Source organism: Pipra filicauda, unplaced genomic scaffold (assembly GCF_003945595.2).
Source record: "Pipra filicauda isolate LSUMZ 115617 unplaced genomic scaffold, ASM394559v2 scaffold341_size774298_pilon, whole genome shotgun sequence".
In the NCBI taxonomy this organism is placed as follows: Eukaryota; Metazoa; Chordata; class Aves; order Passeriformes; family Pipridae; genus Pipra; species Pipra filicauda.
Window position 1 is genome coordinate 215,001 of NW_024104467.1, and position 22,923 is coordinate 237,923.

The 22,923-nt window shown below is 50.7% G+C and overlaps 1 protein-coding gene across 4 annotated transcripts in view; it reads left to right on the plus strand.

The window, feature by feature from the left end:
• HIVEP3 (HIVEP zinc finger 3) overlaps positions 1 to 22,923 on the plus strand; it is a 294,820-nt gene that overhangs the window by 144,060 nt on the left and 127,837 nt on the right. For all 4 annotated transcript variants that reach the window (XM_039384239.1, XM_039384242.1, XM_039384241.1 and 1 more), the window contains exon 2: positions 1,572 to 1,652. The gene's annotated coding sequence lies outside the window, so the exon portion shown is untranslated. The remainder of the gene's footprint in view (positions 1 to 1,571; positions 1,653 to 22,923) is intronic.

The window sequence follows — 22,923 nt, forward strand, 5'->3', positions numbered from 1 at the left end:
CTCAGTGCTGTCCTGCTATTGCATTTCTTTGTGCAATATCATTGTGCAGAGGTTTCTGTAGCTTCATTCTGGCTCTGAATCTGCCAACACACTTCAGGAGAAGCCACTAATAAGGACACAGATTTGAAATTATCTCATCTAATTGCTGGCAGCACAAGGGATGGTGGGGAGATGTTCTGAGGCATTGCTGGGTGGCCTAACAGTGTTAGTTCCATTAAATCCTTGGAGCCTGACTATCTGTAGTTATTTCCTCCTGGGAAATGAGAAGGATTAATTTAAGGAAACAATAAGAGTAACCACAGGTGGGTGTGTCTGAGGGATGGGGGTGATCCTGGGGGCTGGGAGGGCTCTGCACTGGTGCCAGTGCAGCCCTGTCCAGTGTGGGTTGGGAGGTTCCAGCCCTCCCTGCCTCAGCATCCACGCCAGTGAAATGGGCTCATCCCTCACTCACCTGTGGGAGATGATGAGAATTAATGGCAAAATATCCAGGAATCTCCATCTAAGAGGAGTCACACAATGGCAAAGCTGTTATTTTATATTGTTAATATATTTGTATTGTTAGTATGTTATATCTATTATATATATTATTATGTTTATACTGTTATTATATTTAAACAGACTGCAGGTTTGAGGCTGCAGTGGCTCCTCTTGTTCCACTTGCACTGAGGATGCTCCAGGCCACCACGGGGATGTCACCTGCTGTCACCCCTCTGGTGTCCTCACACATGGGGCCACTGCCCCTGGGGCAGCAGACACTTCCATTGATGCTGCCCAACATTCTGCTTTATTTTCCCTGCATCCAGGATGTGTTATGGATGATGGGCCCATCCCTGGAAGTGTCCAAGGCCAGGCTGGACGGGGCTTGGAGCAACCTGGGATAGTGGCAGCTGTCCCTGCCCATGGCTGGGGGTGGAGTGAGATGAGCTTTGAGGTCCCTTCCAATTCTGTGATTCTGCTTTAAACCACTCTCAGCCTTTTGAAAATGATTTTTCCTGGGTACATTCCCATAACCTGGTCCGATTTTGACTTTTCTTCTAAAATTTAGCCCCACCAGTCCTGAGGTGGGGAGTGAATGATCCCTCCCCAGCTGTGAACACAGCAGCTCACCCTCAGTGGGCTGGGGCAGGGCCAGGCCTGGGGACAGGCTCAGCTTTCTTTCCCAGCTCTGAAGGAGTCAGGATGGGGCCCAGTTTGCATTCAGGGTCTGATTTTAGGAGAACCACAAAGCCCATCACCAGCCACTCTCCTCTGCCTTGTCTTTGAATGTCTGGAAGTGAATTATTTCACATATACAGAAAATTCTTTGCAATGATATTCTTCACAAATCATTTGCTCTCAAGTCCAGATTGCACGTGAGAAGAGGAGAGCAGAGAGAAAAATGCCCAAAATGATGACAGGAAGGATTGGAGATAAGGAGGGAAAGAGAGAGTAAGGAAAAACCCCAAAGTCTTGATGGGAGCAAGTAGAAAATATCCAGGGGATATTTTTGGAGGAGATGTGACTGCCTCTGGGGTATAATGACACATTTAAATCTGCTCCATTACATTCAGGTCTCTTGTTTTCTTCCCCAGGCTCCCTTTCCCAGGTCACCAGATGAACACCTGAGTCTCCTCCAAGGGTCAGAGGATGAACCTGTAGCAGCTTCTCCACAGGTAAGTCTCCAGTGCTTTGGGAAGTGTGTGGGACCACAGAGCCCGTGGCCCCAGGGCTGTGTGGCTGCAGCCTGTGCCTGTGCTGTGCTGGAGGTTTGCCCATGGGGCTCTGTGCTCCCTGGTGCTGTGCTGGAGGTTTGCTCATGGGGCTCTGTGCTCCCTGGTGCTGTGCTGGAGGTTTGTTTTCCACGGGGCTCTCCCGGGTTTTGTGCCCCTCTGAGGTGACACAGCCCCAGAGGTTTGCAGTTCCTGGAGCAGGTGTAGTGACTGAGCATTTAAAAGATGTTTTGAGGGGTAAGAACAGATCCAATCTTGGTTTTTCATTTTATTTCTGCTTCCAGTGTGCTCTGGTTTGGTCTGTAGGTGCTCCTGTGCAGGTGTTTGCAGGGATTTTCTGGAGCAGGTACTGTGGGTGCAGGTGGAGGTCACATCTTTCTTTCTGGCTCTTTATCCAGCAGCTGCTTACAATAAAATATTTAGAACCAGAAGCTGCTGCTGAGCAACATGACCAGCAGGTTCCCAAATCCCACCCTCCCTTCCAGCTCCCCCTGTCCCTCACAGCTCTGCCCTTTCCCCTTTCCACCTTCATGAAGTCGCTTCGTCTCCTGAGGAAGTCTTGCCTTCCTTTGGGATGCTGCCTGTCCAGCTCTGGGGAACCTCGTGGAAATAAAATACTGTTCATGGAGCTCTTGGAGAACCCTCCAGAAGAAGGTGCTGTGTTCCTGGGCAGGGCCATTGGCCACCAGCTTGTTGTAGAAGCTCAATCCAGGCTCTGATGCCGATGTTGAGGGGGGATTTTAAGGACACTTGGCTGAGGTGAGATAGATGAGCACAGGCTTCAAGTGGAAAATGGGATGATTTTCTCCCTGCTTTGGAGTGTGCACCTTTTCCACAGGGATGCACATCCCACAGGAGCAGGTTACAGGTTGCAGACACACGGCCAGGGGTTGTTTTCCGAGTCAAACACAGTGGCCTTGGATGGGCAGCACAGCAGGGAAAGACCAGGAAAGCTCTGGGAATGGGGTCAGGCTGGGGGAGGTGGTGGTGCTGCACCTACAGAAGACACAGGTTTTTTGGGGGGAGAAGCTGTTGGCCTGGAAAGAACACGAGGGTGGTGGGGCACAGCCCAGTGTCCTGGGGAGCAGTGACTGCTGTTCCCTGTGACACAGCCCTGGTTCTTGTCACCCCGGTGAGAGGGAATTGAGGGGACAGTTGTGCTCCCTGGGAGCAGCAGGGAACCACAGGGAACCACAGGGAACCAGAGTCAGTGTGGCTCCGAGCTGCCTCCACCAGCAAACACTTGCTTGGATGCACTTAGAGCTTATTATCTCCCTGACCTTTCGTTTCACGAGTGTTTCTTGCAACGTGTTTCTTCAGCCTGGTCCAGCTTTGACCTCGGTTCCCAGAGGCAGCAGGATAATATATTCATGTGCTGTGTTGTCTAGCCACTTCACATCCCTCCCTCCTCCCCTCCCTCCGCCCCTCGTCTCTGTCCTTTTTGGCAATCTGTCATTTCCAGTTTTGGGCCCAGTCCAGGAGCTGAGTAAAAAGTCCTTGGGCAGCTGGAGTGAGATACAATGGGTTTAAATACGCTTTAACGTGTTTGTAAACAACTGCACTTCATCAGGGGCCCTGCCCAGCACGCTGGCAGCAGACAGAACTGATGAGACTCTTCTGAGATCAGAATTAATTACACTGCATGGAGATGGTGCAAAGCAGACAGTGATGCAGAGGGAAATATCTCCTGTTCTGTGGTCCATGTCGGTTCATTTATGCTCTGCTTGTCACCGAGGCCACTGAGCACCTGGGATTGCTCCTCTCTCAGCTGTGGCAGGGGACAAGATGAGCAGAGACAGCTCAAAATGTTGGGAGGGCCGTGGAGCTGCAGCACCGTGAGGATGCTCCGCAGAGCACCCGCTGACATGTCATGTTTGGTGGAAATCATCTCTCAGGGGGGATCAGCACAGGGAATAAAGCTTTTGTCCTGTTAAAATAGCCCCATTTCCCCTGAATTCTCACAGCTTGTTCCCGGTGGAAAAAGAAAAAAAATTAGTTTTATGATTTCTGTTGCAACAGGGAATAAAAAAAATCTGTCAGTGAGGAGGATTTGAAGAGGGAAACAAGCTCAGAGCACAGGGAGGGGGCAAATGAGCTGTAGCTGGAGCACATGGATTGGGATGGTCCCAGGTAGCTTGTTGATCCCAGCTCATGAATTTTGATGAATAAAGACTGAATTTGCAGGTCTGGCTCTCACTCTGCTGCTGAGGACTGTGAGTGGGGCTGATGTCATGATATCACTGTTTAAAACATAGAGAAGTTGTTCTAGTGGGGAAATCACAGACAAGAAAAAGCAAAATGTTTTGGAATAATCCCCTTTGCAGTGTGGTGACTGGGCTCACACTCCAGGGTTGGTCCTTGGCTGCTCCTGGAGGCAGCAGATCCCTGACTCTGCCTGAGGACCAGGGGAATTGCAGGAATTGGCACCGTGGCTTGGAACGAGATCTAATTAATTAATTTGAGACATGCTGGGATTAAATTTTATTAAACCTTGGAATCAGAGCAGACCAGAGGAAATGTAAGCAAAGCCTGGGAAGGGGAAGGAGGGGGGTGTGTGACATGTGCTGCCTCTGCCAGCGCTGCCGGGGCGCTGAGGGGTGCTCAGGATGTCTGGAGATACCTGCTAATGTGTGGATATATTAGAGTCATAGAACACAATCATGGAATGTCCTGAATTGGAGTGAACCCACAAGGATCATCCATCCAACCCCTGGCCCTGCACAGACACCCCAACAATCCCACCCTGGCCCTCAGAGCGTTGTCCAAACCCTCCTGCAGCTCTGGCAGCCTTGGGGCTGTGCCCACTGCCCTGGGGAGCCTGGGCAGTGCCCAACCAGCCTCTGGGGGAAGAACCTTTGCCTGAGATCCAACCTGAGCCTGCCCTGACACAGCTCCAGCATTCCCTGGGTGCTGTCCCTGCTCCCCCAGAGCAGAGCTCGGAGCTGCCCCTGGGGAGGAGCTGCAGCCCCCGCTGAGCTCTGCCCTCAGCCTGCTCTGCTCCAGCTGCACTCACATTCACACACCTGAGTTCACTCCAGACAGGGCAGTCAGGGAGGTTCTGCTTTCCTTATCCAGTTGCTCTGGAATTTTCCATGCCAGGTGACTGACCCACCCCTCTGGGATCAGAAGCCAGGCCGCTCTGTCCAGGTACTCCCTGACATCCTTTGGAACGAAGACATTTCTTTTCCTTTTCCCCTGATCCTGTGCTGGTAAAAGTGTCATGCTCTACCCAGACCTGCCTGTTCCTCCATGAAAAGGGTTGTCAGCTGCATATTTATTGCCTTTAAAATGACTTGGGGTCTTCTGGAATGAGAATCCAGGACAGTCCTTTCTCACATGGTGGCACCTCGGGGCTTCCTGTGCTCCCAGACACCGCCTGCTCAGGTGTGTGTGTGCTGGCACAGCTCAGCTCTGCCCAGTTTTCCGGAATAACCAAGTTTTCTGCACATAAAAGTGGGTATGTGGGGTGTGTGCAAAGCCCTGGGCTCTCCAGCCAGGGGTGCAGCACAGGACTGGCCTTTTTGGGAATGCTGTTTTGCCTGCCGGATCCCCAGCATCCCACACGAGCTGTCTTTCCTCCTGACAGCTTCAGGAATATACTTCACACTAATTTTAGCTCTCCCTCCAAGGTGGATATCTTTGGGGTTTGGGCACAATCAATGCCTTATTCATAAAACTACAAACACTGTAAAAAGAAAGGGGGACGGGACAGAAAGTGTCCCGCCCCAAAACGTGTCTGATCTCCAAGCAGCTGTAATTTTGGCTTGCTCAGAGAACAAACTGAGGTTGTTCATTTTAACAGCCAGGAAAGGGCTGTCTGTTTATATTTAGGGCCTTGTAGATTTGCTCAGTGTGTGCAGGTGGCACATGAAAACATGGGATGATTTCTTACCGGGATAAGGCCGTGTTTTTCCTGGCCTGGTGTTAATTCTGTGTGAAGGCTCAGTGAGTAAGCACTGAAAATTTTCTTGTAGCAGTTTCTGGGGTAAGATTTTGTGGCATTTTGGATTGTTGTTTGGTGCTTCATCCTGCTGAATCTCTCCCATGCACCTTCCTGCAGAGTTTTGCCCAGAACACACATTTTTAAGAGCAGGTTGGCAGCTCCTGTGACTTGGAGTCTGTAGAGCTGTGACATTAGGGATCATCACTCAGTTCTCACTGGATCAGTGTTAATAAACCCCTCTAATAAAAATAAATAGGTGGATGTAACACATCTTGCAGCAGGGATTTGGGTGGTGGTCCAGGATCTCAATCAACTTGATGTGTGCAGCTCTGACCTTCAGCTCTGCTCTGAGCTCCACCTCCCACTAAACCCTGCCCTCACGTGGACGTGGCACTTGGGGACATGGCTTAGTGCTGAACAAGGTGGTGGTGCTGGGTTGGTGGTTGGACTTGACTTTTTCCAACCTCAATGATTCTGTCATTCTCTGGGCTCTGTCTGAAGAACTGTCTGAAGGAGGTTGTGCCTCCCATCAATCTCCAGCCTTGCTCCTTCACCTCTTGGCTCCAGGATCTGCAAAACCTGAATCAGTTCTCACCTGGAGTCATCTTGATTTCAATTATTTGTGCTTGGCATGAGCTGGAGAGGACAGTGTTTCCAAAACAAGGCTTTTAGGCCTTGGCTTCTGGAGCTGGGTCCTTCCTGCTCATCCCCCAGAAATGCAAAGTCCTGCTCAAGATGCAGAAGAGACAGTTCTGCAGCTTGGCTGAGGTTGGTCCTTCAGAGAGAGCAGAATTCACCTGTGGAACAGCAGAAATTGTTCCAAAATGGACATGTCACGTGTCTGAGATGGAGCTGAAGATGCTGAATTGCTCTTCTGATAAAGTCTGGTCCAGCCAGACTCAGCACTCTGCTCTTGTGCCACCCCTCAGAAATGGCTCCCTGGCTGCTGCTCTGGCTCTGACAGCAAGCAATGACCTGGGCACAGGGCAATCCAGAACCTTCTTTGGTGTTTGCAAAGCTTCCCAAGCTCCCAGGGCTGAGGAGGTTTGTGAAAAGGGGAGGGCAGCTCTTAATGTCCCTTCTCTGGGGCTCCTGGGGAGTGCCCAGGTCTGAGGTCTGTTCACAGAGCCAAAATTAGAAAGCTGTTGATGTTGGTTTTTTTCATTCAGAGCTACAAAAAGTCCTGTTTGAGTGAATTGAAACCCCAGGCAGCTGCAAGGAAACAAGGTTCAAAGTGGGTGTAAGGGGTGGATGGAGCCCAGTGAGGAGAAAAGACGTTGGATTTTAATTCTGTGCACCTGTAACATACCCTGGCAGGTCACGGAGCTGGGAGATGGGGCAGAAAAAGGTGAAATCCAGGTTCTGTTTGCACTAAAATATTTCTGGGCATGTTTGGGTGCTTTGCTGTGGTAACCAGAGGGCCTATTTTTAGGTCCTTTCCCAAGATGCCCCTCCACACTGCACTGAGCTGCTTGGGAAGCTGTTGTGCAAAGTTGTCCCAGAGGTTTTCAAGTTAAAATGAGCATTAACTCAGGAAAGTTCCAAGGGATTATGTTCCTCAAAACTGATCTGATCATGTGTGAGATCTTTCTGGGCACATGTCCTCCCTGGACTTCATGCTGGGCATCTCTGAAATCCCAAATTCCACCTTTTGGGTAAGGAAAGGTTCTGCTTTTGTTTTACAGCACAAACCCAATGATATTATGGCAACTTGTCTTAGCAGTTAAACTGAGTAATCCCAAAATACATGTTAGCATTTGCAATCACAGAGCTCTTGGCCCTCAGCCAGTGAAGTGCCTTCAAGTCTCATCCAGCAAAGACCAGATCTCTGTTTTCCTGAGGAGATTCACCAAGGAAGAGAACAAACCCACAGTTTTTAGTTGTACATTTGTGTGGAGGTTTGGGGTGAAACCTTTACCCTGCCTTGTTCATGGATGGTTTGGGTTGGGAGGGACCTTAAAATCGTCTTGTCCCACCCCCTGTCAAGGACAGGGACACCTTCCACTAGCCCAGGTTGGGATAGTCCATCTCTGGAGCATGGCTTTGGACACTTCCAGGGATTCCAGGGGCAGCCACAGCTTCTCTGGGAAACCTGGGCCAGGGCCTCACCACCCTCACAGCCAACAATTCCTTCCCAAAATCCCATCTCTCCCTGCCCTCTGGCAGTGGGAAGCCATTTCCTGTGTCCTGTCCCTCCATCCCTTGTCCCCAGTCCCTCTCCAGCTCTCCTGGAACCCCTTCAGGCCCTGCCAGGGGCTCTCAGCTCTCCCTGGAGCCTTCTCTGCTCCAGGGGAACCCCCCCAGCTCTCCCAGCCTGGCTCCAGAGCAGAGGGGCTCCAGAACCATGGAACCCCAGGATTGTTTGGGTTGCAAGGGACCTTAAAGCCCATCCAGTCCCACCCCTGCCATGGGCAGGGACACCTTCCACCAGCCCAGGTTGCTCCAACCTGGCCTTGGACACTTCCAGGGATCCAGGGGCAGCCACAGCTTCTCTGCCCAACCTGTGCCAGGGCCTGCCCACCCTCCCAGGGAGGAATTGCACCTGCAAGTCCCTCAGGTTTTTCTAGGCTGACACTGGGCTGTTCACAGGCTCCAGTTTTCAAATGAAATCCATTCAGCAGATTCAGGCTGAAGCATTTATTTGTTAGCAAAGTGTTGTTATGCTCCATAAGATATATATCCCAAAAGAACAAAAGCAATCCTATCCAAAGAATCCCCAAACAGAGCCAGCAAACAAAGGCAGGCTTCTTTTTCAAATGTCATTCTTCATATTTTATTGTCTTTCATCCATAATCACTTAAATACACTGGCATGTATTTGAAAAACTAACAACAGCCCAGCAATTGCCCTTTATCCCCAGCATGCTCAGGAATACATTGTGCTTTGTGATATATTGTTTCTCTCTTGGATTTCTTTCAAGGATGTTCTGCAAAGCGTTTCCATGTGCATTTGAACGAGACAATCCTCTGTCTATCCGTGGATTTTGTACCAGAACAATTTGCTCTTGTTCAAGGGCTCCATTATTCTTTGAAGATTTTAGGAAAGCAATAATTAAAATATGCAGGGGGACATCTATAGATTGTCAGGCTCGGAGGAGAAAGGTTTCCTTATGAATTTTTGTTTCATATCATAGAAGCATAGAATGGCTTGGGTTGGAGGGACCTTAAAGACCATCTAGTTCCAACTTCCCATGAGTTGGAAACCCTAAAGATCATCTAGTTCCAAACCCCAGGGGTTGGGACTCGTAGGATTTCCTATGAGAGGTTGGGACTCATAGGGCTTGGAAATCACAGGGTTTCCCATGAGTTGGAAACCCCCAAGTCCATCTAATTCCAACCTCCCAGGAGCTGGAAACCCTAAAGATCATCTAGTTCCAAACCCCAGAGGTTGGGACTCAGAGTGTTTCCAATGAGGGGTTGGAACTCAGAGGGGTTGGAATTCACAAGGCTTGGAACTCACAGGGTTTCCCATGAGTTGGAAACCCCAAAGTCCATCTAGTTCCAGTCTCCCAGAAGCTGGACACTCTAAAGATCATCTAGTTCCAACCCCCAGGTGGGTTGTTTGATAACCCATCTGGGTTGTCAAACCCATCAGCTCTCAAACCCAAGCCTAGATGGGCTCTCAAGGAGGACTGATGGGGGACTGGGGACATTTGAGCTGTTGGGGGCCCAGGACTGGCACTTTTAATGCATTTCAATATTTAAGTCTTGCAGAAACAAAGCACCAAACCTTTGAAATGATCTTGAATCCTCTTCAGTAAATTTAAACAGCGTATTGAGAAGTGCAAGGGATGGATTTGCCTCCATGTGACCCTTCAAGTGTGTGTTAAACCAACATGGGATCACACAGTGAAATTCCTGAAGTGGGAAAGGAGGTGATGTAACATGGGAGCTCTCAGCTCCTGAAACGTTTTCCTTTTAACAAGACATATCTCAAGAACACGTTGTTATTTTGAGTTATAGTTCAGACTTGTGCTCGATTCTGTAGCCATAGAAGCAATTATAATATTGTTTGATTATTCTCAGTTCTAATGGTGCTTATAGGAAAAAATACATCTTCTCCCAGCCAAGGAGCTACTTAGCATTTTTAATGGTTTGGATTTGCTTTAAACCCATATGACCATTTAATCTGGAAGATAATATAACTTTTAAACTCAAAAAGATACCCAAGTTTTAACAGCAATGTTTACCATTTTATGTTGATGCAGATAAACAAAATATCCTTTTTTTTTTCTGGGTTGTTTTCTTACTTCTTCTCTTATTATTTTTATCATTATACCACAGAAGCAAAATTAAGGAGGTGAGTAAACAGCATCTCCCAGCAGTGAGGTGGGGAGGTTCATTTCCACGTATGTTCTGGGTACAAAAAAAGAAATACAGTCTCTCTAGTGTGAGTATTTAAAGCAGGAGGCTCCTGTGGACCTGGGCATGGACAGGGGAAGTCAACAGGTGGCCTTTAAAAGTGTGAATCTGCAATCTGTGACATGTTTAATCTTCAGGGCCCCTCAGTTCAGGAAGGACATTGAGGGGCTGGAGGTGTCCAGGGAAGGGAAGGAGCTGGAAAGGGGCTGGAGCAGCAGGAGCAGCTGAGGGAGCTGGGGGGGCTCAGCCTGGAGAAAAGGAGGCTCAGGGGGGACCTTCTGGCTCTGCAATCCTCTGACAGGAGGGGGGAGCCGGGGGGGGTCGGGCTCTGCTCCCAGGGAACAAGGGACAGGAGGAGAGGGAACGGCCTCAGGCTGTGCCAGGGGAGGGTCAGGTTGGACATCAGGAGGAATTTCTCCCTGGAAAGGATGGTCAGGTGTTGGCAGGGGCTGCCCAGGAGGTTTGGAGTGCCCACCCCTGGAGGTGTCCCAGGAAGGCCTGGATGTGGCACTCAGTGCTCTGGGCTGGGGGACAAGGTGGGCATCGGGCACAGGGGGGATCCATGGGCTGGGAGGGCTTTTCCAACCTCAAGCATTCTGTGATTCTGTGATTCAGCAGTATTAGATCTGGTTGTTGTATCGTGGGGATGGGGAATCATAGAATTTTTTGGGTTGTGAGGGACCTTAAAGCCCATCCAGTGCCACCCCCTGCCATGGGCAGGGACACCTTCCACCAGCCCAGGTGGCTCCAAGCCCTGTCCAACCTCACCTTGGACACTTCCAGGGATCCAGGGGCAGCCACAGCTTCTCTGGGCAAGCTGATAAGAAAATGTGGGTGTTACATCATGGGGGAGAGGCTGCCAGGAAACCTCTCCCTGTGACTGCCCTTTGACAGTGTAAAACCCACTGCAAGTGTTGTCTCCAGCTCCCACCACAGGGAAACCTCACCTGGAAGTTGGACACGGGCAGACCTGGGGTGACAATGTTGTGCTGGAAGTATTTTATCATTTGCTGGTTGGGGCAGCACAACAACAGTGGAAGGGGTTTGTTTGAACAATGTCAGTGCATAAACTCAATTTTTTCCCCCCTCAAACTCTGCAGGAAACGTTACTGAGACGAGTGGGGAACAACAGCTGGTTTTGGGTTTGCTGGCATTAATTGAGATGGATGTGAAGGATTTCTATAAATCAGTGCAGCATTTCCAAGGGGTGACTCACTTTGAAGATGCATCACAGTGACAATGAATCCAATACACCTCGATCAATACCAAAGACACACTGCAAAGGTACAGAAGATACACTGGGCTTGTTATTTAATCTGCTTGGGAAGTGCAAGAGCACGTGGCCTCCAACAGATAGATCTTACATTTAAAAACACTGAGCCTGTTAACACAGTGCATAATTAAGCCCCGGAATTCATTGCCAAGGAAAATCTTTGAGTGGATTTTTCATAACATTTAAAAAAGAGACAGCCACGTCTATTATTAATAAAACCAGACACGGATCTGTTCTGTGAGATGGAGAAAAAAGAGAGGCTGCTTCAGAAACAGTCCTACATGTGCAAGTCAAACACTGCCTGGTGAGGAGGCTTTTTTTCCCCCCTTTGTGTCACTGTTCTGCTCTGATTTGCACCTGCCTTTGAAGTGCTGCTGCCTGGGGCTGGAGGAGGTGCCTGTGGAGCTGGGAGATCCTTGGGAGGTCCTGCAGCTCCAGCCAGGAGATTAGGGAGTGCTGAGATAAACCCGGGGTCACCTGAGGCACTTCTGAAGTGCTGGTGCTGTTTAAGGTCACAGAAGGAAAAAAAAAAAGGTGTCAAGTCTTGTAGCCACCGGGGTGTTTTTGTAGGGTTTGTCTGTAAACAGCCCGGTGTGGGGCTCAGGGATGGCTCTGTGTCTGAGCTGCAGTTGGTTTGCTCCTGAGATCTGTAAGAAAAGCTGGAGGAGGGAGCAGGCCAATAAAAGTGGCTGCCAGCAACCTCAGAGTGTTCCCGGGCTCTCACAATCCCCACTCTGTGCTGGGGTTAAACCAAGTAAAATCCAGGGAGAAGGGAGATGGGACGAGTCTTTTCTAACCAAATGGGTGCTCTCTGTTGGCCCTTTGTGTGCGGCAGAGCTTTGCTCCTTGATTCCTTTCTTTCTTAATCAGCTTTACGTGACTCCATGAGCTGCAGTGACCTGTCCAGGGCTTCTGTGGGGCCAGTTCATGGTCACAGAGCCACAGAGTCATGGAGTGGTTTGGGATGGAAGGAAACCTCAGGGTCATCTCATTCCAACCTCTGCCAAAGGCAGGGACACCTTCCACTAGCCCAGGTTGCTCCAAACCCCGTCCAACCTGGCCTTGGACACTTCCAGGGATCCAGGGGCAGCCACAGCTTCTCTGGGCAACCTGCCCACCCTCACAGGGAAGGATTTCTTCCCACTATCTCATCTAACCCTGCCCTCTGGCAGTGGGAAGCCATTCCTCCTTGTCCTGTCACTCCAAGCCCTTGCCCAAAGTCTCTCCCCATCTTTCTTGCAGGCTCCCATCAGGTCCTGGAAGGCTGTAATTGGGTCATCCTAGAAACTTCTCCAGGTTGAACAATCCCAGCTCTCCCAGCCTTTCCTCCCAGCTGAGCTGCTCCATTGCTCTGATCCTCTTGGGGCCTCCTCTGGACTCTCTCCAGCAGCTCCATGTCCTCCCTGTGCTGTTCCCAGGGCTGGGGCAGCTCTGCAGGGGGGTCTCATCTGAGGGGGCAGAGGGGCAGAATCTCCTCCCTCTGGTGTCCCCTCACCCACCTCTGATCCCCTGGGTATGAACATTTCCCGTTTGCTGAGGGTGTCCATGGCTGGGTCCCGTCCTGTGTGGGGCAGGGAGAGGAGCTGGGCCTTGAGGGGAGGCAGAGGTGGGATGTGCTGGTCCTGACCACACTCCTGCCCGTGGGCACTTTCTGGGACCTTGAGCCACTGTGTGGGTCTGGGGGCAGCCTTGGGATGTGGTGGAGCCAACGTGTACCTCTTGCTTCCCTCGGTCTGGCCCCCACCAGCCTCTCCTGGCTCCAGCAGGGCAGGGATGAAGGTGTGTGAGGGCACGGCCACACTCCCACAGTGACCACAGTGGGATGAAAATCCCAGTGCAGGGACGGGGCCGTGTCCATGATGGACCCTTCGTGGTGTTCAGACTTCCCCAGTGCCAGCAAGGGCTGGGGCAGGGGAGCCCTGGGGCTCCTCAGGTCACATAAGTCCTGGGCAACCTGCTCGGGGTGGCCCTGCAGGGGGTTGGAGCAGATGATGGCCTGAGGTCCCTTCCCAGCCCAGCTCTGCTGTGTCAACGTGCCTGGGAAGGAGCTTCCCCTTCCTGGGCACACGGGGGCAAGTCAGGAATTCAAAATAGTTATCCAGTGACTCTGCCATCAGTGCATGGCCTCTGGAGAGCCACCTCCACGTGTCTGCTGCTGCTGCTGCTGTGACATGGGACATGAACGGGCTTTGAGTTCCCTTCCAGGCCCAAACATCTGAGGATTCTGTGAGGAGCTCTGACTCCTGTGTCCCACCCCCCCAGTCCTGCAGGGCCTCCACTTGACTCAGCTCCAGGCTTTCCCAACTGTGCCCTGGGGCTGCAGCTCTGCTGGCACAGCCCTGGCAGGAGCCAGGCAGGGTGTCCCTTCCTCTGAGCCCGTCATTTGGGTCTCCACCTGGGTCCACTTTGTCCTGTGCTCCTCTGAGCTTGTGGAGATGGGCCTGGGATGGGCTGGTGGCTCCTGGGATGGCCTGGGAGGAGCTGGACAGGGGGAGATTTGGTTCCCCTGCCTGCCACGGCCTCTCTGTTCACATTTTGGGACAGTAAAGTCTCAGCTTTCCATCTATTGCTTTTCCTCCATGTCCTGGGAAGTGCCTACTCAATTTTCCTTCTCTGTCATCCCTCTGGGCTGGGCTGTGCCGCTGCATCCCACTGGTTGATCTTGGACAACAAACCCTGGCAGGGCAGGTCACCTTTGTGTGCCTTGAATTAAAATCACAGAATCCCTGAATATCCAGAGCTGGAAACCTGGGAGATGCCTGGCTCTCCCTTCCTGCTGATGTGGCCTCTGGGAGGTGATGTGCACATTTACCAGCTGGAGAAAACACAGTTTTCAAGCTCATGATTTTTTTTAAACCTTTTCCTTGAAGTTTGTGTCGCTTCCAAATATCTACACTTAAAAGAAGATTTAAAAAAAACCCCAAACAACAAAACCTTGAGTCAGAGCTCCCAGCTCCAGGTCTCTGGGATATTTGAGAGCCAGCCCTCTCCAAGGAGCACCTGAGGAACCTGCTCCTCCTCCTCTTCCTCCCTGGCTGTGGCAGTCCTGGGAATGGCAAGATTCCAGGGAATCCTGACACACCCCAGCTCTTGACACTTTGTTCTGACCCTCAGGCTGGGAAAGTGTGTCAGAACATCCTTCAAGTTAATCCTGTGCTCCAGCACCCTCCCGAAGTGGGGTTATTCTCTCACTCAAGCCCCAAAGCTGGAGGTGAGGAGAGACAAGAGGGGAACCTCAGTAACTTCACCCTGCAGGTTTGAAGTTGATTTTCTGCCAAAACATCATTAATTTGTGCCATACCAGAGATTAAGCCTTTTCTGTCAGGGCTCAGTGCTGATTTGCAGGTCTCACTGCAGAGCTCCATTAGCTCAATTTACCTTTCTCTTCCAAGACAGTTTTAGCACTAATTGACCAGAATTCAAACCAGCTTTTTCTCCTGGTAATGTGGGTTCATTGCTTATAATTGACCTGCTTTTCTGGCAGTGAAGGGAGCTCCAGCAGCCAGCATATACTGTGTGACTGCAGCCTGTAATTACTCAGATTTAAGCCCTTGAAGGAAAATTTTAGGAGCTTTCTCTGCTGAATTGAAACTGTAAAATAATATATATAAAAGGAAAAAATTCCAAGCTAGTCTTTTAAACAGCCAAGCAGAGTCAGGGGGGAAACTCAGCATTTTTGGTAGCACAGTCCAGCTTTCTGGAGATTGTGGCTTGGGATCTTCTGGCTGGATGACCAGGGAAATGATTTTTAAGTCCCTCTCTGGGACTTGTTGGTTGCAATGGGTGGGACAGAGGTACCCAAGCAATTTTTCCATCCTAAAAGCACAATGTCCCAAAGAAACCCCAACGTTTGGTGGTGCCATTGATTTGTGCAGCAACTCCAGCTGCTGGTACCAGCCCCCTCACAAAGTAGCACATCCACACCATGCCCTCTCCATCAGCTCCCAGGACACCTCAGTCCCTCTGGGACCCTTTTTTTCCCCAGTGGTCTGAGCTGCAGTGACCCCACTGGCTCCCACCAGCTTCACTACCTGCTGACTGGTCCAGCTTGATCTTTGCTAATGATCCCACCCCAAGCCCTGGGCCCAGTCCCACCCAGCCCCCAGACACCCAGACACCCAGAGCAGGGTCCCTCAGCCAGGAAAAGAGTTAGGAATGAGGTTTAATGGAAGACAGGACAGGCTGCACTCACAGGGCAGAGCTGGATGAGAACAGTGACCAGCACTGTTTACTCAGGGATGGGCCTTTTCATCTCCTCATCCCTCTGTTTGACCACGTATGTTCCTCCCCAAACCATCCTGCTCCCTCCCTTCCCCAGCTGTGGTTCCTGCCCTGAACATCCCATTGGAAGTGTTGTGCAATTCCCAAATGCCCTTGCCCTGACTCCTGGGTGTCCCACCCCCCCAGTCCCGCAGGGCCTCCACTTGACTCAGCTCCAGGCTTTCCCAACTGTGCCCTGGGGCTGCAGCTCTGCTGGCACAGCCCTGGCAGGAGCCAGGCAGGGTGTCCCTTCCTCTGAGCCCGTCATTTGGGTCTCCACCTGGGTCCATTTTGTCCTGTGCTCCTCTGAGCTTGTGGAGATGGGCCTGGGATGGGCTGGTGGCTCCTGGGATGGCCTGGGAGGAGCTGGACAGGGGGAGATTTGGTTCCCCTGCGTGCCACAGCCTCTCTGTTCTCTGTTGTGGGTAAAATGAGGTGCATGACCTAATAGAGCCCCCAGGAGTGGCCAGGACAGTCCTGGCCATGTTTTGGCACAACCTTGCACCTCAGTCTCCACCAAAAGGGGATGTGTACCACCTTTCCTCCTGGGAGTGAGGAGAGCAGGAACAGGTATCTGAGGGAAACAGCAAACCTGCAGTCCAAGATTGTCACACACTGGCACAGGTTGCCCAGGGAGGTCGTGGCTGCCCCATCCCTGGAAGTGTTCAAAGCCAGCTTTGATAAAGCCTTGAGCAACCTGGTGTAGTGGGAGGTGTCCCTGCCCATGGCAGGGGTGTTGGGATGAGATCTTCAAGGTCCATTCCAACCCCTTAACATTCTGTTTGTACGCAGAGAACACCACAAATCTCGCCCTGGGAAGGAGGTGAAGTTCTCACACACAGCTCCTCTCAGACAGGGAGCAGCTTTAGTGCTTCCTGCTGAATTTGGGGGCTGCTCGTGCGTGGTGGGTGGTGTTCAAACCTTCCCTTTGGATCAGGATGTAGATTAGAGCTGAGCTGAGAGCTCAGGCCCTCAGCTTGGGGCATTTCTGAGCAGGGGGAGTGCCTGAACCTGAGCCCCCCGGGGTATTTTAGGTGCTCCACAGCATCTGGTCAAGTTTAGGCATCTGCAGGGCTCAGCAGCTCAGAGCACGTCTGAATGCACACACAAAGCCAGGCAAAGATGCCAGAGCAGATGCAGAAACATCTGGACATCACCTAAAGCTCCAAGATTTTCCCCATCTTCTGCTGATACCCAGCACAGAGCTTGGCTGAGCTCCAGCAGGAGCTTTTGCTGTTCTCCTGCCTCGCAGGGAAGCACTAACACAGCTGCTGCCATGGAGCCAGGGGGAGAGGGGGAATGGAGAGAGTGGGAAAGACACCTCCCTGTTTAAATTAACCTCTCTGGGATTCTCTTTGGAAGACAGGAAAAATGACAACCTGATTTACAGCAGCCCTTGAAATGCTCTGTGTGCCTGTCCTGTCTCCCTGCATCCAGAAATAAATCATCAGAAACATTCTCCCAGAAATGGACCCTTTTATTTGCCACCATCTGGGCCTGACAGCTCAAACACACTTTTTCAGGCAGCTCTGCCTCTCTGTGTTTCTCCTCCAGACCCCCTGAGCTCAAAGCTTTGATTTTGAATTTAAGCTTTGCTGTTTTTTTCCTCCGTTGGGGTCTCTAAGGGGCTGCAGCTCTTTCATAGTGGGTAGTGCTGTTTAGGGGAGATATAATGGGAAACCTGACAAGTTTAAAAAGCTTCATCCTCCAGAATGATCAGGCTGGGTGTGGATACACCAGCCCTGAGCTCACAAGAGCTGGGGAAGCAGCAAATGGGTGAAGCATCACCCAGTGCTGTGAGGACCAAGATTTGCCTTTGGCACAGATGCAGAAAATGCTTTTCTATCTAAACTAAAACAAAGCATCTGGATTTGTCCTTCTTACCTTATATGACAGAAGAGGTTTAGAGGAAAAGAGGACTACAGAGTATTTAATTTCTTTCTCTGCTCAATAAAATAACCAAAGATAATCCGTTGGCTGATTTCACACCCCTGACACAAAGCTGCACTGGAGAATGAACTTGGAGCAGTTCTAAACATGAAATTATTTTTAAAATCATCACAGTTTGGAAAGTTTGCATTTTTACACAGAGAAAATGTAGGGCAGGACACTGTGCTCTGTGAGGTGAGGAGCAGCACAGCCCCCCCGTCCCCACACTGGGACATGTGAGGTGTTCACAGGCACAGAGCAGGAACAGGGCTGTGCCCTCCTCAGGGAACAGGAAAACTGGGATCCACACAGACTTTGTGCAGGAATAATCCAATTCCGACCATGATTTTCTCAGATCTGGAAAGAAATCCATGGCAGAGGTTCCCAGGGAGGCCGTGCAGAGTCCAGCTCAGCCGGTCCTGCGTGTGGGACAGCCTGGTTTCGACACACGGAAAAACCCAGTGGAGTTTTTCTCCATCTAATAACGAATTGTTTACATAACACAGATCCAGGTCCTGATGTGGGTTATGATCCATCCCAGACCTACCAATTTATTAGGAGGCTCACCTGGATGGAGAAAACCAGGTCTCACCTGAGCTTCCCTCTTTGCAGCTGAACATTTTAAACAGCAAATTAACTCAAGGCAGGTTCTTCCTCCCGATTTCATTTTTCACGTTAAAAAATGGGAAAGATCTTAATTGCATCCCAAGGCAGAGCAGCCAAATCCATGAAATAACTCATCTGTGCACACACACACACAGAGAAAACCTGTCTGCAGCATCCTTGCCATGGATATAAACCCAGGTGACCTTCCCCACCCTCCCCTCCCTGCCCCTGCTCTGAGCAGGAGGCTCTGAAGGTGCAGCAGCTCCTGCCTTTGGTCCTTTCCTTTGCCCTGGGGGTGCTGGCTTGCAGGACTGGTGTGGACTGGTGTGGACTGGTGTGGACTGGTGTGGACTGGTTGGTCAGGAGTCCAGGTCATCCCCATGCCAAGGGCTGGGTCTCAGTTTTATGGAGTTTCAGTGCCATTCTCTGCATTCCCAGAAATCTCCATTCTCCTTTCCTAGACTGGTGCCACGGCGTGTTTTTCAGGAATGAATCCCCACACCATCTCTGTGGCAAATTCATCACCTTCTTTCAGCTGCTTCTGTGACCCCGAATGCAGGAGAGAGAAATAGGACAGCAGGAAAAAAATAAAAATCAGGGAAAAATAACTTCCCGTGGAAAGTAAGTTTCTCAGGGTGGTTGTGAAAACTCCTTTAGCCCTTCACAGGATGCAAGGCCATGGTTTTTACAGGATAGACAGACTAAAACCCCCAATAAACAGTTGTATTAAGAGGGCTGGGATCTTCCCTGTGGACTGTTTGCATTACAAGTGTCCAACCTCAGTTTGGAAGGACTTCAGCCAACTCTTGGCCAAACTGGAATGGTCCTGCCCAGTCCCTGGGGCTGTTCTGGGAGGAACAGCCGTGCTCAGAGGGCTCAGATCCACCTCTGAGTGCCAGAGGAGCCCCTGCACAGCTCAGAGGGGTTCAGTGGAGCTTGACCTTCACCTCCAGCCCCAGTTAGGTTGTAGGTCTTGGCTACTTGTCCACATCAACTAATTCCTGGTTGCACAAAGACTTCCGAGCGTCCCAAGTACTTTGTAGCTATTTTTCTGTCTTGTGCAAACTCATTTTTGGGTTTTCATCACGGCACTGATGAAGTTCAACCAACCAGTGGGAACAGGCCTGTCCTTCTCCTCCCTTGCTGAGTCTTCTTGGGTGCAGTTGGATGGCAGAGCCTCCTGGCCACCTCTGGAGAACAGACCTTGCTCTGACCAGGGATGGCAGCTCAGCTTCTGGAACCACAAACACTGCAGGGGTGATTGAAGATTTCCTGTGATTTTGAGATTTGCTGCAATGATTGCTCAGAGCGTGAGGGGGTCCTTGATACCTTCATTTCACGTGTGCCTGTTTGAATTTATTTTTGTGTGTGACCTGAAGCCTTAATTCCCTAATTTCCTAAGTTACCACGTTGCATTTGGAAGGGTCTTTGTGATGAATTTCCTTGTTTAAGATATTTGGGGTTTTTCTCGGTATGATGTTCACTAGTGAGCGATGTACCAAAGGTATGAATAACATAAATAACCACAGTGAGGGTGGTCAGGTGACATTTCTGGTGGTGTGATGAGGTGTAAAATAATGCACCCTCATGCCCTCACCTCCACACATCCTGTTGAGAGCACGGGACCAGAGTTTCGGGGCAGTGTGAGAGCAGGGTTGGGACTCCTCTTATCTCTCTCCAGCTGAGAATTCATCCACTCTCCCTTTGCAGTCAGCAGAGGGGAAAAAAAATGTTCCAGGACATGATTCACCTACTTTAGATGTGTATCTTGCAACCAAGTGAATCAACTCGAGGACTTCCTCCATAAAAGGAGGCGTGAAGGTATTTGCTTTGTAGAAACCCGAAGTTGGGTGAGAGAAATTCCAGGCAGGAAGCAAGTGCAGAGGACAGGCATTAATATATTTTTATTAGCAATAGCTTAGCAGCTTGTGCTGCCAAGAACAGCAGATTGGGGAAAGGTGTGCAGGGTTAAAGCCCCTCAGCCCCTTCTGCTCTGGATTTCAAAGGCTTCCTTTGTGCTTTGGAGGAGCAGGGGGAGTGCCAGACGAGGAGGAACTGCTGGGGGGCTTGGGGTGTTCAAACTATCAAGGAGCCACAAAGTTTTCCCCAGGTGAGTGAGCTGTGGGAGCTGCTGCCACACTCTGCTGCCACACTCTGCTGTCCCTGCCCTGTCACTTCAGCCCCTGGTGGGTTCCAGGCCACAGTAAAGAGAATCCCAGAATCCTTAAGGTTGGAAAAGCCCTCTAAGATCATCCAGTTCAATCATGTTCACCTCCAAACCACCGTCCCACACCCACCTGTGTTGTGGACCCTTCCAGGGATGGTGACTCCCCCACCTCCCTGGGCAGCCTGGGCCAGTGCCTGACAACCCTCTCCATGAAGGAATTTTTCCTAATATTTAATATAAACCTCTCCTGGCATAATTTGAGGACGTTTCCTCAGCAGGGCAGCAGGGGAGGGGGGGATTCTGCCCCTCTGCCCCCTCAGGTGAGACCCCCCTGCAGAGCTGCCCCAGCCCTGGGAACAGCACAGGAGGGACGTGGAGCTGCTGGAGAGAGTCCAGGGGAGGCCCCAAGAGGATCCGAGCAATGGAGCAGCTCAGCTGGGAGGAAAGGCTGGGAGAGCTGGGATTGTTCACCCTGGGGTGACCTAATGGTGGCCTTCCAGGACCTGAAAGGAACTTACAGGGAAGATGGGGAGAGACTATTGACAGGGGCCTGGAGTGACAGGACAAGGGGGAATGGGTTTAAACTAAGAGTGGGTTTAGGTGGGATATCAGGAAGAAATTGTTCCCTGTGAGGGTGGGGAGGCCCTGGCCCAGGTTGCCCAGAGAAGCTGTGGCTGCCCCTGGATCCCTGGAAGTGTCCAAGGCCAGGTTGGACAGGGCTTAGCGCAACCTGGGATACTGGAAAGTGTCCCTGCCCATGGCAGGGGTGGGACTGGATGAGCTTTAAGGTCTCTTCCAACCCAAACCATTTCATGAGTCTAAGAGATTGTTGATTCTTGCTCATAACTCTGCTCCAGAGATGGTCCCTCAGGCACCAGTGCAATGCAGGAGACCACGTTGGTTGGGTACAGCAGTCTTCACAATTTTCCTTAATTCTAATTTTCCTAGAGTAGTTTAAGACTTTATTGAATTTTACCTTTGCACAGAGTATTTCAGAGCCATTACTCTGCTGTGAGGTTGCTCAGGACAGAGACAAACTTGCTGCAGGAACCAGCTTTGCACCACTTCTGACATTATTATTCAGTGACTGCATATTTCTACCCTCACAGAACAAATGCTGCAAATTTGGAGAAGCTGTGCCGAGTGCATTTTCTTATACATCAAAGAACTGAAATCCTTGCTTTATAAATGAAAAAAAAAAAAACTCTCAGATGACTCTTAACTATAAAATTATGGTTGTTGCCTGAATAATGCATCCCCCCTCCCCTTTTATGGTGTGTTTAGGCTGCTCCCTTGAGCTTCCATCAAAAGATGCTGCTTTTAGTGGCCAAAAACAGCCCCTCACGTCCCCACCCCAGGTCCTGGTGGGTTTAGCCACTAATGCAAAACTCCTGAGGACGTTTGGTGAAGGGACACAGTCCACTAATAAAACTCTTTTGGTTTTCTGTGGCTAATTCTGACATGAAAGAGACAATCTGAGCTGGCAAAATGCTGCAAGTGAGAAGCAGAAGGGAGGGAATTTAATGTAATTAATGCAAAAAGCAGCAGAAGCTTCTGGTCGAGCTCTCACCATGGGAAATAATTCTTCCAAGGAAATTCACTGGGGTGTTATTACCTGGCTTCACAGAACTGGAGGATTTGTGGATTCCAGTCCAAACAGGCCCTGCTGATATCACTGTCTTAAGAGATTGAGGAGTTTCTAATTGCTGCTCAATTTATTGCATTTGGGAGAACTGTATTAAAAGCTGTGTGTTTATCCCCAGGTCCAAGCAGAGAGGCAGTTTTAGGGGATACAGGAGTGTTTTGTCCCTAGAAAAAGTAAGAATTGGCATTTCCCAGCCCCATCCAGGCCTTGTACTGATCCATCTCATGATACAGCCCCATTTCTAACTGCACATTGGGATTAATCTGGTAACAAGGATGATTTATTTAGTTTTTCTCTTGTTATTCATTATTTTACTTCTTCCTGCATGTGTTTTTCTCATGTAATTCATCATTTTACTCCTTCCATGGCCATGTGCAGCATAAACTGTCCTATTTAAATACCCCCAAGAATCTGGGGCCAAACTCAACCTCAGAATTACTCCAATAAAGATGAACAGGCAAATTGTAAGGAAAACTTCCCTGTGTTTGTGTGTCCACCGCAGTGGCACTGAAGGAGTCTGGGTCCAACAGCCTGGGTGGCCCAGGGGAATATTTAAAACCAGGGACCCAACCTGTCAGTTCAGCTGGAGCAAAGGAACAAACCCTGGAATGGTGGGGCCGTTCCTGGAATTCCCCCTGTGCTCCTGTGCCAGGGAGGGATGTTGGGCAGGGAAACCTGAGAGCTGAGTGTGACAGGAGCAGTGAGAGCTGGGCCAAAGGTCCCGGCAGGGCACCCTGCCCACGCTGCCACCTCCTGCTCGGCCTCTGCTCCAGGGTGGGGCTGTGGATTCCCTGCCCTGGAAGGGTGGAAGGAGCAGCTTTGCTTGGGGTTTGCACAGAATCCCAGACTGTGCTGAGCTGGGAGGGACCCCCAAGGCTCATGGAGTCCAACCCTCAGCCCTGCACAGGCCCAGCCCCAGAGTCCCCCCCTGTGCCCCAGAGGATCAGCCAAACCCTCCTGCAGCTCTGGCAGCCTTGGGGCTGTGCCCACTGCCCTGGGGAGCCTGGGCAGTGCCCAACCAGCCTCTGGG